Below are 10,301 nucleotides of genomic sequence, written 5' to 3' on the forward strand. Positions count from 1 at the left end.
GAAGATAACAGATAGCCTTCGAATGCTATATAAGCGCACGCAGGCAAGGAAGAAGTACCCATTCAACTGCGCACTGATGATGTCTCCTCGTATGGTGACGAAACGTTTGCAAGCCAATTGCCAAGCTCCGCGAACAGATCAACAGCCACCTGATCAACAACCAATAAACTCACCCGAGCTACTAATATTTCAACAAATTACCAACTAGTATTTCTTTAAGTCTACTTGCGACTCGCGGAGCCAAGCACTCTGTGTGATTAGCACTAGTCATAAAGTTGAAGCTTCAAACTGAGTCTAGGTTTGTAGTCACTGATGCCGTGAAATTCATTCAACCGCGGCCCTGGGGCTCAAGTTGACCGGTGTTTATTGGACACACGCACCGCGTAAAATTTCGACCTTACGGAAACAATAACATTGAAGCTGGTAGGGTCATAGGAAGGGAACAAAGTGCGTAACATGAATGTTTCATCGGGTAGTCTCTGTGAAGACAAATCACTCGTTTGGATGGATGACAATAGCTGTTGTCTTCAGCCCCCATAAAATCCTTCGAGGGGACGCCGGAAAGTGCATTTTCTCGTGCTCGAATTACGTTTTTTGAATGCTTTTATATGGGAATTTGCTAGCAAACATGTACTAAAGGAAAAGAAATCGATCATCACAGTTATTTTCGGTTGATTGCTCACAGAAATATAAAGAGACTGCTACGTTTCAGTCAGTTTGTTTGTCGATGCACAAGACACATTGTTTCCAGCTGCTACAGTTTGGATCACCGGCAAATAGGAAAACTTAGGAGGTGGTACTAAGCGTTGGAGGCGATGGCATGATCTTTTCCAGATAAGACCTGCTGAAAGATTAATGACTGCCACCCAAAAAAGATTAGGAAAAAAGGGATATGAAGTTTTTTTCAGTTTCTACTGACGAGGGCGAACTTGGGACGTCATTAATAATTTGCAGGAAAAGGTCCGTTTTTCCGGTACCCTTGCCTCCAAACGAACTCACACAAGTAGCTGTCGACTAAAGATCGGCGTACGTTGGCAGATCCTTCCGAAAATCCACCGCTGGGGAAGGACTCACCCTGCGCGGTTTCTACGGCGAAATATTATCGTTTCATCGATTTTGACCTGTAGACCTGGGCCGCCGATAACTGTTGGAGACTGCAAAAGCCGCCAGATGCAAACTTTGCGGTCGTGTAGCTAACAGATAATTCCTCTGAGTAGAAGTTGATTTTTACCAAATTTTCGGACCAGCAATAAATGAATAGAATTACTGTCCTAAACTCCATCCAAGACCGCTTCATCCAAGTTCCCTTCCGATGACCGATTTCTTGCCGATACTGTCCGGCATTCCATTTCCACCGGTCAGAAACGGTTGAAAGAGTCATTTGGGGGCCATTGTTGCATGAACGCTGCTGACGGATCACTCCGTGGCTTTGCAAAAAACGTATTGCCGTCTCCTTGTCATGAACGAGAGTTGAAAGCGTCAGGAAGTTCATTTGGGGTTTTACGTCCGAACGGAGAAAATTCTTGCACAAATTGAGCCCAGATGCGGACAAGGAATTGTTTTAATCAGAAGTAAGTCAAGGTTGTGTGCGTACATTAAATTGGAAATGGCAAAAAATGGTGGGGCTTAACTTCTGCACATGCACTTTTTGCATTAGTGGAGGGCTTATCGGGAAATGATCCAACACGGTTACCAGGATGATACCCGAGGTTTTCTCAATTACGCTCCTGTACCCCTCTCTGAAAACTGGGTTCACAGTCCAGATAATTCATCCTGCTGGTGAAAGGAAGAAGGCCTTAACTGCGGAGTTACTTATTAGAAAACGCCAACTGAACATTTAAAGGCTATTGGACAGGGAAGCAAAACTATCGTATGCACTCATCTGCAAATCAATTTGGTTTTCACGGGAGACTCAATTGAATCTCTCGTTTATGATGTTCTCCAGCTGAATGTGCTGCACACAGGCCGCCTCATGATTCAGTTGGCACGATATTCGAGATATCGAAGTATATTTTCATAAAGGAAACTACTCACAAGGTTGCTGAAAACTCTTTGACAGCCCACGAATAAGGTTGACGGAAACTCGGGGACTGCGCCTACCTGATGAGCCCCAAGAAGGGCGAAACCGGTCGTGGGCTGTCAAAGAGTTTTCAGCAACCTTGTGAGTAGTTTCCTTTATCGTATGTACCCTTTTTACGAAACTGAATATCCATATTCTCTTTGGACGCGTCTTCCTGAACTTTCCAGGATATTCATTGACTGATGCTCAGATGCAAGCAAATGCTATAAAGCGACTCCACGAATTCCGTAATAGATCTCACCTTTCAAGAGACGCGAAGCGGATTTACGAGAAAACATGCTACTCGCATGCCTCCCTCATCAGTAGTATCACCGTTACACTGGTAATTTGTTCTCTTTCTAAATATTCCCTAATAAGATTGTCAAACTGTTCTCCGAGACAATTCTTGCGTTGTTTGATTGGCCGGCTTAGAATCCAGGCCTAGCAATTTAATCATGCAGGTTAGGAGAGAGTGCAAGAGTTACCAATGAAGAAAATATGGCGGGAGCCAAATACATGATTGCGACTGAACAGTACTCTGTCGTCGGTCATTAATTAAGACTATTCACTAAGCGGCTATCCAAGGCAGAACAAGACAAGAACGCACGCCCTCGTTCGATCAACCAATGACGCATAAACTGTGGAGCTAAAAAAACATGGTTTGATTTCTGGATCGATATCCGGCTGAACTGTACTCACGCCAGTAACGAATTTATGCCCACATCAATACTGAACAAAATAGAGGCACAGAGCATAGATGTTTAACCTCAATCCAAGTGGACGAATAACAAGAATAACCTGGCTAGCGGCAAGGTGCGTATTCGGCATTTTACGCCGAAGTACTGGTGAAACGGCCGCGCGAACCCCATTAGCCTCGAAGGGTGGAAATTGAGAAAATGGGGCAGATTGTTCAAGTTTATCCTCCGGTCCTGATACGTAGAAGCAAACAGTCAAAAAAATCCTGGTAAAATTGAAGGGCTTTTTTGCTCATAAGTTAGGGAATCTCTTGCATTCGTTCTTCATTCATTACCTCTAATTCATGCATCCATGGGGAAAGGTTGGGTTCTATGACCACTAGTCTGCCGAGTGTGTTGCACGTGAGCAAATGTTTTTTAATCGTTTAGCTAACATGGTACCACAGGTAAGCTGGATATAGGAGCGGCTTACGGAACTGCCTGGCTGTCCAGTAATGCGCTCTGAGGCTTCTCAGACAGTTGCTTGTTCCAAGTAATTCGGCAAGGACTTCTTTGTCAAAACTACTTCGTAGAGATTTCGTCTCAGCTGGATTTGTGTTCGGTGGTAAGATCTGTACATTCCTCATGTATTTTTGCACACAATATTCACATGTTTGGCTGCTTAGCGAGATATCATTAACAAAAGACGACCTTGGTTGGCTATGACATCGATTCGTTCCGCGTCCAATGTCCCTACTCTAATTCAAAGTGAGGGAGATTTGAAGTCACATGATGGCACTCAGTTCATTATCTTCGGTGATTGGACAAGAAACGAATAAAGAACAAAAGCATGTGAGTGTGTGAAACACACAAACATCAACTGAACTTGTAAAACAAACTACACCCGTTCGGTGCTAATAGATGACTAGTGTGTTGTCCAAAGGCCACCTCATGTTTCAGGTCGTGAGCTATTCGATATATTGCAGTACAGTTTCTTCACGGAATACTACACATAAGGTTGTTGTAGCTCTTCGCCAGCTCACTTTTGTCCTGAGGGTGTAGTCTCCGGATTTCTGTCAGCCCAATGCTGCACTTTGCGTTCTACTCAAGCACTAAATTGTGCGCAGATGGCGAAGTGTGTCTAATCACGATCGACCAGGTGAGTATTGCATGTGCCCCATATTGCCTTGCTTCCTTTGATGACGATTGTTTTAATTTTCCGGTGCCTGTACTGTACCAGTGCAATCCAACATCTCTGTCAAGATCCTATGCAGGGCACTCCACCTTTCGTAGGCTCATCACGCGTGTAGCGCTGCATCAGAAGGACAGAGTAAAGTCGATAGCTGCGTCTAATCCGATGACAATGGTATCAAAGTTGGAAGGCTGCTAATTTTTAAGCGCAAGTGTCAGGCAAGATCTAGCAGTTGGGTTGGTCTACCTTTTATCTAGAAAATACGAGAGTGAATGAAATTTGACCTGGAATGGAGGTTAAAGTGGATGGAGGGTCACTCAAATTAAAGATGCAGCGGAGGGTGTCATGCAGCGATAAGAATTGCTGATTCAGTCACATTCGGCTAGCAGCAATTCAATTTGGATTCAAGTAAACCCTTGCTGAGTCGCGCATCATAGGTCCCCCAGCTTCAACGTAACCTTAGTAGGAAGGACGGTCGTGTTATAATCACGACAAATATCGTTGCAATCTGAGATGAAGTTAAGGCGCAAACGCGAAATCGATGGCATGAGCCATACCTCACTGAGTAGTACTCGACGCCAATCAGGGAAATCGATGGCATGAGCCATACCTCACTGAATAGTACTCAACGCTAATGTGAGGCACGTGAAGTTTGTCGTTGGTAAAGCGGTCCCGTTAATTCCTAGTATGATAATCGGGTGGCTGGTCTTTCCGATAACCTTAGTCCTAGAAGTATTCAGCCAATCAAAGGACTTTGGGTAAGCTATTCTCTGTCCGTAATCCTTCTCAAAGGGAGACAGCACCGTCCTGCCAGGTGTGTTTTGTCTGTGACCACGTGACTGTGTTTATTTCCTGTACCAGCAACGCTTCTCCTTGGTGTGTGGGTCATTCAGCCATCTTAGCATCGCCAAGGTGGAGATGCGGGCTGCCTACGGACGTAGCACCTTGCATCTGGGAGCTTCCGTCATTCCCCCAATAGCTTGTCACACAGTCCCTTATGGTGAATCAACCAATCGTGTGCATGCGAAAAATCCAAGTGGAACGAAGAAGAATTGCTTGTCATTGTTCACCTACCGATAACCGTGCACGGGACAGGTTGCCTCTGAATAGAGTTGGACTGATCTTCAAGATATCGTTGCACGTTTTCCTCATGAGAAAGCTTTCATAAAAATTCGGTTTACGGTGACCTGATTGCGCAAGACTAGTGTCACGTGGTGACCTTTCATCATGTGTACTCCGACAGCACATTCGGTTGTCTGGCTCGCTAGAGAACAATTGTTCGATTAGACGAACTAAACGCGGTTTCCTTGAGTATCAAACAACATGCCATATCCCCAAGTAGACACTACAAGCCCCTACTCATCAGGCATGTCTCCGTACATTCTCAGTCGGACAGCTGTGTGGCTTGCATAAAATGCGGTCGTGCTTTGCATGCAATTGCGGTCTGACTGATAGAAGAAGGGAATTACGAAAGGACTTCAGTTTAGACTTCTTAGTGCTGTAAACATGTATGAGTGTGTCACACATCAAAGTGGACGGAAACAGATCTATTCTGCTGGATAGTTCGGGCCACATCCCTGAGGTAACCCTGAAATATGACACAAAGAACAGCTGGCACCTGATTCCGAAATAGGCATTGTTATTGGCAAATATTAGTGAACAATATTTCCCCTTGGGGTACGAGTCCTTACGAATCCCTTCAGCACTCTTAAAATACGATCATCGAATCAATCAGTGAAAGCGTTTCATAACTCAGAGACGTTTTAGACACCTGGGGGCACCTGTTTCGTCAAGGCGTCATATTTGACTTGTAACTGAAGCATGCATTGCTAATACATTTCTTTGCACTGTGTAAAGCCCTCAAATATTGTACGATTGTTCTATCTGTTACATTTTTGTCTGCCGCTGGTCTATAGAGGTAAGGATGGGTTCCTACAGGGTGTGTCAGGGGACTTTTTTTTACATTGGAGAGCTGCGTACTGAAGGCAAGATCTTGTAATTCATGCTAGCCCTCAAGAGAGCCAACCCAGCCACATCTGACAATGTTCCTAACCATTGATGTGCCTGTCTCGAAGGCTGCATCCATAGCGATAGCTGAGTTTGCTTGTAGTCGCTTTCTACTTCTCAGCCAGGTCATTGTTTGACCTTCGCTGGTTGATTTCTACCTGTCGCGTGGAAAAAAGCAGCTCGGGGAAGTCGGCCATCCAACATATGGGGCATGTGACGTAGCCAGCGCAACCTACGAAGTGTGATCACATCAGCTATTGTAGGAGAGTTACTATTCGACGCGACTCGAGCATTTCTGCGATGGAATCGATGAAAGATGTTAACGTCCGCAGCTCAAAGCGACCAGTTTTCTGATCCATAAGGCGATATGGAGCGCACAGCAGGGCACAGTAAACTCGACCACTGACAAATAAGCCACTGTCACATATGTACTATAATAAATGCAGATTTTCAATCTGGATGGTTTGATCACCCGGACTGACACATGTTTCTTGCTGACTTGTAAAGGCCTTGAGGGGAAACGAACTTTTAAGTGTGCACGCGCCATCACATGATCAGAACCAAGTGATGTGCCGCAGAAGGAACGGCATTCTTGCATTGTGGCTCTTGACTGGTGGCTAACAGCCATCCAGTTGGGTTGGTGGCTGGCAGATTAAGCGATGCGAACGTTTATGCTGGAAGTTTGTACTGACAATAAATGGTTGTAGATCAAAACACAACTAGGGGAGTCGCTCTCCTATGTCAGTCAGGTGAGGATCACCACGGATCAGCCATCCAAAAAGCTCAGACGACAGACTTGGACATTCACATCGCCACGAAGTATCACAATGAAAGTACTTCTTGTTCGACGAATGGACCCTGCTAACTCTTGATAGAAAGTACTCTTCTCAGCGTCAGAACTGCAGTCCGTTTAGGTGAATGCCGACACTACAAACAGGCACCGTTTTTTATGTCGAGAGGGATTGGGCGGGATCGAGGTGAATAACCGGATGGCGCAAAGGCGTCTTTTAACTGGGATCCTATCCAACAAAACGCATTCAGCAACTTTCACGCCTTATAGTCTACTAATCATCGCTTCTGGAGCACCGGAGACACAGAGGGAGATATGTGAAAGAGCTGAGTTCATCCTTGACGGTCTTGGATGCATCACTACGCTTGGATCTTGCATGCGTGTTTTGAAGACAGCATACATCAATTTTAGGGGAAAGCATTACTTCTTTGCCAATTTGGCGTTAAAAGCAGTCATCGATGGCTCTCATGTTGTCAGTCTCCATCCACACACTGTCTGACTTGGTGGTAAATATGTAGATACCTCGGATATCCGTTGTGGGCTAGCCCCAGGTCCCTCACTCCGACCTATTTTTCTTCTTTACTGACTTTATTCAAACAAAGTGACAAGTTTGCAAAACAGTTTTAAACAGTTGATGATGAAGACGTGTATCTTTCCACTCTCAACTCAAGTCCAGTAAGATCCGGTCTACTCAATTGCTACCGCGAATAAAAGTACACTATGGTGTCGCAACAGTCATACGGCTACCAGTGATTGTGACCTGTATTCCTCTCACCTCAGCATGGGATTCTCGAACCCAGTCAGCTTTACAGCGGATCTGGGCTCCAAGAATGACACTCATTGGATGGATGGACAGTCCTCAGTTTCATATTGCTGCGTCACCAAAAGTGAGTGGAAATCACTAGTGAGCTATGTACCCGGCGTAAATCAATGCAGTCACATGATGGCACTCAGTTCATTATCTCCGGTGATTGGATAAGAAACGAATGCGGCACAAAAGTATGTGAGTGTGTGAAACACACAACTATCAACGAAACTGAATTTGTAAAACAAAATACACTCGTTCGGTGCTAATAGATGACTAGTGTGTTGTCCAGGGGCCACCTCTCGTTTCAGGTAGTGAGCTGTTCGATATATTGCTGTACAGTTTCTTCACGGAACACTACAAATAAGGTTGTTGTAGCTCTTTGCCAGCTCACTTTTGTCCTGAGGGTCTAGTCCCCAAATTTTTGTCAGCCCAATGCTGTACTTGGTGTTCTGCTCAAGCACCGAATTGTGAACAGATGGCGAAGTGGGCCTAATCGAAAATTAGCTTCGCGTTTCCTAGAGACTCACCTGAATCCCACACGTTTATGACAATAAAAATGTAGTCGGTCGCAGAGTTTTCAGTAGCCTTATCAGTAGTGTGACCCACCATTCAGCTGTCTCGTGCATGAGGCTCAGAAGGACAGAGTAAAGTCGATAGCTGCGTCTAAACCGATGACAATGATATCAAAGTTGGAAGGCTGCTAATTTTTCAGCACAAGTGTCATGCAAGATCTAGCAGTTGGGTAGGTCTACCTTTTATCTAGAAAATACGAGAATGAATGAAATTTGACCTGGAATATTGGTTAAAGTGGATGTAGGGCCACTCAAATTAAAGACGCAGCGAAGGGTGTCATGCAGTGATGAGAATTGCTGATTCAGTCACATTCGGCTAGCAGCAATTCAATTTAGATTCAAGTAAAACATAAGATTGACGAAAGCTCGGGGACCGTGCCAACGTGGTGAGCCCCAAGAAGTGAAGAAACCGGCCATGGGCTTTTGTAGAATTTTCCGCACCCTTATGAGTAGTGCGTTACATCTGTCCAATGCAGTGCGACATCTAGAATATCGTAGCAACTGAAACACGAGGCGGCCTGGTGCACCACAAACGAGGGATTCAGCTGGGTTCTAGGCAAGTCTTCCGCAAAACCAAATTAATTTGAAAACTGAGTGTATTTCGTTAAGAAAGACTTCTGTTTGTCCAGGTTACACCACTAGTTTTGGTGGGCAATTTTGAAAGGAGAAATTATCGATCTGCAATGGTAAGTGGGCAGCAGTTCTGCATAAAATGACATCGAATAGTTACCAATCCCTGGATTTTTTTTGTTATTTTCTGCAAACATTCAGTTTTTCTCAGTCAAGATATATTCCTGCACGCTAAACTATCCAAAATATCGTACAGAGCCGAGTGTCAAAAAGACGATTCCCAAAACCGACAAACCAATGGCGCGAACTTTGAATTTGGGGATAGATGTGAACGAAAACTTTCTAGCAAATGTAATGGTGGTTTTAAGAAGTAAATAATCTTATATATGGGTGGAATATACTCAATTGTAAATTAAACCGATGCGGACGGGAGTTTCAACCGAATCCCTTGATTACTATATTCTTCAACCGATCGTGCTGCTCAACGGCTGCCCGATGTTTCGAGATATCCCAGCATTTTTTTCTCGCAAAAAACTACTCAAATGGTCGCTGAAAACTCTTTATCGGTTTCACCCTTCTCCAAACTAATCAGACTGTCGCGGTCCCTGAGTCTTCGTCAACCTTATGTTTTACTTGAAAATCGGTTTTTTTTTGAGACAAATGAGAGATACAATCAACTGAAAAATAACTTTGTGTTCGCCGAATCCCACCTGATGAGCTTGAAGAGGGGGCGAAACGGGTCGTAAGCTGTCGAGGACTTTTCACCAACCTTAAGTGTTGCGTTCCCGGTCAAAGTTTTGGTGGGCAATTTTGAAAGGAGAAATTATCGATCTGCAGTGGTAAGTGGGAAGCAGTTCTGCATAAAATGACATCGAATAGTTACCAATCCCTGGCTTTTTTTTGTTATTTTCTGCAAACATTCAGTTTTTCTCAGTCAAGATATATTCCTGCACGCTAAACTATCCAAAATATCGTACAGAGCCGAGTGTCAAAACCCAAAACCGACAAACCAATGGCGTGAACTTTGAATTGGGGGATAGATGTGAACGAAAACTTTCTAGCAAATGTACTGATGATTTTAAGTAAATAATCTTATATATGGGTGAAATGTACTCGATTGTAAATTAAACCGATGCGGACGGGAGTTTCAACCGAATCCCTTGATTACTATATTCTTCAACCGATCGTGCTGCTCAACGCTGCCCGATGTTTCTAGATATTCCAGCTTTTTTTTCTCGCAAAAAACTACTCAAGTGGTCGCTGAAAACTCTTTATCGGTTTCACCCTTCTCCAAACTAATCAGACTGTCGCGGTCCCTGAGTCTTCGTCAACCTTATGTTTTACTTGAAAATCGGTTTTTTTTTGAGACAAATGAGAGATACAATCAACTGAAAAATAACTTTGTGTTCGCCGAATCCCACCTGATGAGCTTGAAGAGGGGACGAAACGGGTCGTAAGCTGTCGAGGACTTTTCACCAACATTAAGTGTTGCGTTCCCGGTCAAAACGATCCTATTTATTGTTGGAGCTCGGTCAGTTTGCTTACAGGAGAGAAATTCTCTCATTTGTGATTAGAACTGGGGCGAATTTGATCGATTGTATTTAACCATTTTACGAAATGACAAAGAGC

Source organism: Opisthorchis viverrini (assembly GCF_000715545.1).
Source record: "Opisthorchis viverrini unplaced genomic scaffold opera_v5_111, whole genome shotgun sequence".
NCBI classification, from domain to species: domain Eukaryota; kingdom Metazoa; phylum Platyhelminthes; class Trematoda; order Opisthorchiida; family Opisthorchiidae; genus Opisthorchis; species Opisthorchis viverrini.